Raw genomic sequence first — 8,179 nt, 5'->3', positions numbered from 1 at the left:
GGGGGGGGGCATAAATGTGTCAAAATTGGACTATTGTAGTATTTGTGTTTTCTGGTTTTCTGGTGATCTAGATTGTATCTATAACAGCATCCCCTAAATCAACCTCCTCCAGACATTTTGAATTACATTTAAATTACCCTGCACTTTTGACCATGCTGAGTTGAAAATGGTTATAGGGATCATGGTTGAGGAAGGCCACTTTTTCAGCTGTATGCAAAAAAATCACCTAAAATGAATGAAGATTGTGTTGGCACTCCAGTAATTCCAGTAATTCTTTCTGTTAACAAAACCATCTTGTGGCACCTTAAACACTAGTAAACTTTATTTTGCTTAGGCTTTTGTGGACTGTAGCCCAGTTCATCTAATGAATGCAACATAGTCTCTGAGGGAGAGAGAGAGGGAGGCCCCATATTGTTCACTTACAGGTGTTCTGTGGATAGAATCACAGAGTTGGAAGGAGCCTCATGATTGAGTCCAACTACTATTTAGTGTGGGATCTCCAGCTAAGTCATCCCTAACAGGCATGTGTCCAGCCTCTTTGAAGACATCCACAGGAGACTCCACCACCACTGCCCTTACTATGAAGACATTCCTTCTAAAGTTCAACAAAAATCCATCTTCCTATGACTTCAAATCATTAAACCTGGTCCTACCCTCTGGGGCAGCAGAAACAGGCCTTCCCCTTCATTTCTTTGACAGCCATTGAAGTACTTAAAGAGTATGATGATCATGTCATCTCCCAGTCTTCTCTTCACCCAGCTTAACATGCCCAGTTCCTTCAACTTCCCATATGTTTTGTTCCACATACCTTGTATCATCCTTCTTACCTTTCTCTCAACCTGATCTAACTTGTCTATATACTTCCTAAAATGAGGCATCCAGAACTGAATGCAGATAAGGTCTATCAGGCAAATTGCAGCCTCCTTCCATACTGTAGAGTCTACCTTCAGTGAACTATTCTAATAAACTGTGGGTGGGGGGATAATGATGAAGAAGAGAGTGAGGGGATAGTCTCTGTGTATGTTTTGTAAGGTGTAAGCATGGAGGAGGGAGTTTGAGTGTGTATGTGTCTATGGATTTTATCACACGGGGGAAATCAAGGGATCCAAAAGGCATTATTCGGGGGAAATTGCACGATCGCTGCTAAGATGATCACATGACGTCGTGATTAGAGAGGGGTTATTAATGGAAAAATTGTTGTTATTGCATTTTATTGATGTGTTTTGTATGTATTTTATTGGCTTGCAGTCCCGCTTCGATCCACCATGGGAGAGGCAGGAAAATACAGTTCGCCCTTTCTTTACATGGGGATCCCTTCTAGACTCCCTGCGTAAAACAAATACTGCCTATGCTTGAGCCCCATTTAAATGAATGGGGCTCGTGCGTGCAGCGGCGTGCGCACACCATGGTCACATCCTCCATTTGTTCCTATGGGACACGCCGCCCCTTCTCCCCGCATGGCTTTCAGTGTATGCTGAAAGCCACGTATGACGCAGGTGCACTATATAAATAAAAAAATACTATTATTTATTATAACTAGGGAAATCTCGTGAATGATTTGTTGCAGGTTATTCCAGGGATAAACCCTCTCTAATCGCGATGTGTGTGATAATCTTAGCTGCGGTTGTGCAACTTTCCCTGGTTAATGCCTTTTGAATCCCCCGATTTCCCCCGTGTGATAAAATCCTATATGTAAGAACAGAAAAGGGTAAGATAAAGAGTGGTGAAGGAATTAGATTAATGGCTGAAAAGTGCTAGGAGCAGGGGATGTGAGAGTGTAGGGGTGGATATGTCAAGGGGAGAGAGGGAAGGATACTCTTGGAACCAATAAGGACAAATGTGGGAGCATCCATGAATGACATGGGCAGAAGGCACGTTTCAGATATTCTCAGTATCTGCCCTGCCTACTCCTTATTCTAACAGTGTAGATCTGATCCAGCCTCAGACACAAGAAGGGGCTTCCAGGGAGCTCATCCATGTGTTTTACTTTCTTTTTTTCCTCCCCCTTTATGCTCTTTTCACAAAGAAAGCTGTTCCTTGCTCAACAATGTAGAGGAAAATGTTGACCTGCAGATACGAGTTGAATTGGCCTGCAAACCAGGAGTGGATTATGGTGAGTACACCTTACATGGCTGAACCCTGTACATGAGGCAGTGGCACAGCTAGAATATTAATACCCACCAGCCAAAATTCACTATCTGGGGCAGCTGCTTCACATGTTTTTCATGGTAAGACTGCCTGCCTTTCTCCAGCCTCTGCATGATGAGCTGCTGCTCCAAAATTCATCCATAGGGACATTTCTTATGGTGATGGGCACAGCAGTTTGTTGATGTATTTTGGGCCTTCTGTGATGAGAAACAGAGCAATTCATGTAACTGAGAGTTAGATGTGAATTGAGGAACAGGGTCAGGATTTACCAGTGCCAAAATGCAGTGAGATTGTTCATCTTTACAGGAACATCATATCAGCAGTAGGGATTATGTCTCACCAATTGCTAAATTATTTAAGCCTTTTGTGAAGAAAAGCATATAAACATCATACATTTTCTCTGTTTTTAAGTGTATAAAGCCAAGCTGGTTCGAACAGAAGAGGAAAATGGTTATGACTACTACTTCATGAGAATTCTGGAAGTGATTAAAGAAGGTAATAGTGTCCATCTTATAGGAAATGGCACACTAAATAAAAAAAAAATAGGAAGATTTTCTGTAAGCAACTACTGCTTTGAAACCTTATATTTCTTATTGTTATTATTCACGCCCAAGTCAATTTATGAATCAGAAACCTCCAAGAGCCCTGGTCATCAACTGTCCAATTCAGTTCTTGCAAGCTCAGGGCTGTGGCTTCCTTAACTAAGGGGGAAATAGAAATGTTCTTGCCCTTTTGTTCAGGCTGTCAGGATTTGGGTTTTTATTTTTAAAAAACCCTAAAAACCAGTTGAAGTTTTCCTTTTCATGGAATATTTACAGCAATTGCAAAGAAGAAGAAGAAACACAATTATTTTGTTGTTCTCTAAAGACTAGGTTCTTTTTATTTCAGGATAGATTGCAGGAAAACCTCCTTTAAAAAAACATCCAGGAGGTGCAATTAGCTAGTTTTTTTAATTCCTTTTCTGCTGTTGATAATTGGTGAAGCACAGGACATTTATGCTATAATAATAAGGTTTTTGAAACACTGTACCTTTAAAAAAAGAAGGTATGCCCACCCAAGTCTCCTGAACCAATATTAATACATATATTAATATAACAGTCCTTGATACAGTGGTACCTCGGGATACGAAATACCCACGTTACGAAATTTCCGGGATACGAAAAAATCCCATAGGAAATAACTGTTCCGGGTTACGAAGGTTTTTTCGGGTTACGAAAAAATTTTTGGTGCTTTTCGGCGCAATTTCACACGAAATCGCGGCTTTTCCCCATTAGCGCCTATGGGTTTTCGGCTTACGAAGGCTTTTCGGGTTACGAAAGCGGCGGCGGAACGAATTAATTTCGTAACCCGAGGTACCACTGTACTACACATAGGACAAATGGAATATTCTCAGACAGAGTCTTGAATCTGTGGGAACTGACTTCTGGCAGATTTATTGCATTCATACATATGAAAAACCTTTATCACTTTATGCAGCCCTTTAAAAAATTAGGGCCATGTTCATGATTTGAATCTTTCTGGATCCTATTACATTCCACCCCACTCCTTTATACCCACAGATATAAAGTAAATATGCTTTATTCTTGAACATTTACTGTATTATCACTCTGTATTGCATCTGAAAAAGTGGGTTTATATCCGTGAAAATAATAATAAAAAGCAGTCTTAAAGGTGATGCCACATTCTTCCTTCCTTCCTGTCCTCCTTCCGTCCGGTTCCTTCCTTCTTCACCCCTTCTTGATCTCAGTATAAATGTCTGCATGCAACCCTCAAGATTAGAAGCCATCAGTGCAAGGTTTGTCCTTTCAGTTCTGTCTTCCCCAGTTGTGTATCCTTCCTCTGCTCTCCTTGCCTGTCTTCCGTCCAAACCACTAGTACACCACAACGTGATCCAAACCTATTTCTTTTGTTTGTCTTGATTCCTCCAGGGAAGTGAATCCAAACCTCACACTTGCCAGTTCCTTCTGCAATACGTTTATCAGCCAGATGACAATGCAGGTAGAAAATCTGAATCTGCAGCTGAAACAAGCGACTCTATCTGACTCGGGGTGTTTGTCAGCAACTGACCTGTGGCCTGCCCCCAAGAATGAGTATGCCTTTGCATTTTCATCTGAATTCGTAGATGCATACTTTGATTTATGTATACTTTGCTTTTATTTATTTTGTTTTATTATTTATTATTACTGCTTTTCCACTACTGGTGCCTCAAAGAGTGTGTCCAAAACACTATGAAATGTTGCATTGCAATTTTGAGAACCAAAACAATCAACCAAGAAAAGAAGTGATCAAAAAGTTGTCATTTTTCCACAGAAGACTCCTTGTAGTTACACCCAACATTTTTTCAACTATGTAGATGGGATTGCAAAGTAGCCTTTGCCTTGAGACTGAGACCCCTTCACTCACAGCAGGAATGGCATGGCATGGTTAATACTACCTCAGTGGTTATTCTTGTCTCTCAAGGAATACAGAGTTTTTCACTGATGTTCATCAGGCTTCAAGTGTGTTTTTATAACCCTAAAGTGGTGCACCCCTCATAAATTATCTGTTCTACCACTGACCTAGATCCCACATCACTCTGTCTTTCTTTGAACCATTTACAGGATTGGGGAAAGCATTTCTCATTATGGGACACATGTGGCCACTGGGGCTACATTAAGTATTTTTAATGTCCTTCTTCAAATGGGGAAAAAAATCAACCACAGTCTAAACACACACACAAGGAGAATACTGAAACCATTTGCCAGAAACCAAATAAATTGTGCTCTTGAAAGCCTGTGGGAGACACAATTGTCAGCTAAAAGAAGGCAGAGCCCTATAAACATTTTAGTCAACAGCTATTTTGAATTTCCTAAAATTCCAAAAATAATTTGAAAAAAGAGATCAAAAGACATAGCAGTGTTAGGAGATTATTGCATGCACATTTTTTTTTTTTTGCCTGATCTGAGCATGAGACAGGATCGGGCTGCAACAGGAAAAAACAGGTGTTATCACACACAAAATTGTTGCTTTGCTGCTGGCTGACCACCGCCTGTCTCCGAGCCATGCTTATCCCGTCGATTTTGGTTGTAAGGAAGCTTTCTGTCCTTCAAAATTGGCCAGCAGCACAGCAGCAATTTTGTGTGCAGTAACACCCATTTCCCCCATTGCAGCCCGATCCCATCCCATGCCTGGATTGGGCAAAAAAGTAAATGCAATAATCCCCTTAATCTCAATAATTAGTATGCAAAAGGATCTTGTAGAACCTTTGAGATTAATTTAAAGAGAGAAGATGGTAGCATGAACTTTTGTAGATCAGAATCTACTTCCATCTGATGGATGGAGATGGAAGTAGGCTTAAGTCTATGAAAGCTCATACTACCAACTTCTCTGTTATTCTTAAAGGTGCTACAAAATCCCCTTGCATACTAAAAAAGAGGTAACTGTTCCAGTTTTCTTCTCACTGAAATAAATTTTAAATAAATAAATAAACTTCTTTTTCTTTTCCAGTGACCGCTACCTCATAACCAAAGATACCTGGATTGAGAGGTGGCCAGATGATGATGAATGCCAAGATGAAAATTTGGAAGACTTATGCAATGACTTCATTCGGTTTTCCCATACATTGACATTTTTGGGCTGCCAGGTCTAACTGGAGAGGAGTCAACTACACTGTGTTACTCATGTAAGGCTGGTTTTTTGAGCTGATGCTCAGAAGACACCTTCCCTCCTTGTTTTCTCTTCTTTCTTTCTTTCTTTCTTTCTTTCTTTCTTTCTTATTTTTTGCTCTCCATTTCCCCCCTTCCAAATGGTTTGTGTATAAAAATAAAGGTCTGATTTCTTTTATTCTGTTGTGTTCATTGTTAACAAACAATCCTGTACTATAATACTGTTAGCAATATGCTTTTTTATTGATTGATGTAGCATTGTGATGCTTCACAGAGAGAACAGAACTTTGTCCCAAAGGGCATGCAACCTAAAATTAGGCACAGAAGGGAAGAAAAAGCACAAGAAGGAGGTGAAGAGAAGGTAGGCCTAGGAATAATATGTGATTATTTCAATTCCACAAGCATAGGCGTGGTTTCAGCTTAGTGAAAAATGTTACATCAAAGTCTCAAAAATCACAAAGCAAAAGTATGCGCTTACAAAATAACTTGTTAGGGATAAATGAGAAGATTATTGGTTTCTCATATTAATGCAAAGTTACTAAAGCCAAACTGCCCTGCTTACACAATTACATGAAAATATCCTCACTATTCTAAATTTTGCAATTCAATTCTGCCTATTCAGAAAAGCACATAGATATATGTGTAAGTAGACGCAAAATGCATTATTGTAAAGTAGTGTGTATTTGGAAATGTGCATACAAATATGCTTAGATTTAGAAATTGCACTAGAAAATGCAAATGTCAAGAGAAAGGCACAAAAAAAATGATAGATATTTTCATCATCAGGCCTGTCCTTGGCTTTCTAAGACTGGGATGTCTATACAGCTCCCCAACATCTGCAGTCATGTAAATGGATTTGTGCTGAAACAGGGGTACATCTTCCCACCTTTGCGCCCCATCTTGTGTTCTCCAAAACTTTTGGAGGAGATTTGGGGGGGGGGGGGGGGGGCTTCAGGATGCTGCAAAGGATAGACAGAATCCATTCTGGCCAATGTGTCTGTTCTGCTTCAGGATGCAACTGATGGCAATTCAATGAAATCTTAGCTAGCCCTCCAAAACCATAATTTATGCACCGTGGAAGCTTTTTACTTAGTCATACTTATGGGGTTGTAGCAGAATCTTCCATGTTGATGTCTCTTTCCTTGACACTGAAAAATGTTACATCGAAACCTCAAAAACCGCAAAACAAAAGTATCATATCTACAGAAAGCTGAGCTGAAACTATTCACCCAGATTTTATGTTTGTCCAAAAGCATATCTCATTAGCAGATATCTTTCAGAATCCTTGTAAATATAACCATTTCAGTACTGTATGCCTGCTCTGCCTTCTGTTTCTGCTCATGCTGTTTGTATTCCTTCCAGTGGTGGCTGGTGCCCACCAGGACTGGTGGGGCAATGTGCCCAACAGTAGGCAGAGCCTGCAAATTCTGGTTTTGTTCTCTTCTCTTCCATTAATACCTCAGTGCAGTATGTTACCATTTAACATCAAACAGAACTAGAGAATAGTCTCTTATGTATCCCATTTTGGGATCCATGAAAGTGGAGTATAAAATACAATAAGTAAATAAATAAAATTAGTTCAGTAGCCTTCTCTTAGTGGATTCTCTGCTTGGTGAAAACAGTGACCTTTTCAACCATATGTATCCCTTAATTAAACCACTTTTACATGGTGAAAATGACAAGTTTGGAGACTGTGGGCCTCCATTCAGTTCTAGTTTAAATGAGCCTCATACTTAGAGATGCCATATCCTGCCTGGGAGCAGGACTTGCCCAGTTTTTGATGGGTCACAAAGGTCCCGTCCCGGTTTGCCTCTTGTCCTGGGTTTGCCCCCACCCCTAGGCTTGGTTAGGGCACCGCTGTGGTGGCGTCTTAGGCCGCTGTTACGGCTGTTCCTGCAGCCACCGCCACCAATGTGGCTGTTGCTGTGGCCTGTGGCCGCTCCTCTAGCCACCACCGCCACCGCTAATGTGGCCTTTGCCGCCCTGCCGCAAGCCATGCGCCACGCGCCGCATGCTTACTGTTCTGTGCGCAGGGCTGAGAAGGAGCTCCTTCTCTTCAGGCTGGCTGGCCAATGGCTGGACAGCCCACCCCTGCTGCAGGAGCCTGTGACTGCTTGCAGGGGGGCGAGCCTGTTCCAGCTCCACCCTCCCCCATTGGCTCCCCACTTTCAACAAGAGTAGCTTCTCCTTTTTCATCCCTCGCACGGGCCGAGGGCTGGAGAGGGCTCCTTTTCTTTTTCTTCCCTTCTTTCTCTTCTTCTTTTTCTTCCCTTCTTTTTCTTCCTCTTTCTCCTTCTCCTCCTCCTGTTTTTCTTCCCCTCTTTCTCTTCCTCTTTCCCTTCTTCTTCTTTTTCTTCCCCTCTTTCTCTTTCTCTTCCTCTTTCCCT

The 8,179-nt window shown here is 41.3% G+C and overlaps 1 long non-coding RNA gene across 1 annotated transcript; it reads left to right on the top strand.

Annotated features, from left to right (window-relative positions):
- Positions 1-4,198: 4,198 nt before the first annotated feature.
- On the top strand, positions 4,199-5,970 carry LOC121921771. Its single transcript, XR_006102042.1, has 2 exons — positions 4,199-4,238; positions 5,635-5,970. It is a non-coding gene; the product is annotated as an uncharacterized LOC121921771 (long non-coding RNA).
- Positions 5,971-8,179: the final 2,209 nt, after the last annotated feature.

The sequence above is a fragment of the Sceloporus undulatus genome, chromosome 2, assembly GCF_019175285.1.
Source record: "Sceloporus undulatus isolate JIND9_A2432 ecotype Alabama chromosome 2, SceUnd_v1.1, whole genome shotgun sequence".
NCBI lineage: Eukaryota > Metazoa > Chordata > Lepidosauria > Squamata > Phrynosomatidae > Sceloporus > Sceloporus undulatus.
This window is presented reverse-complemented; position numbering and strand designations above follow the sequence as displayed.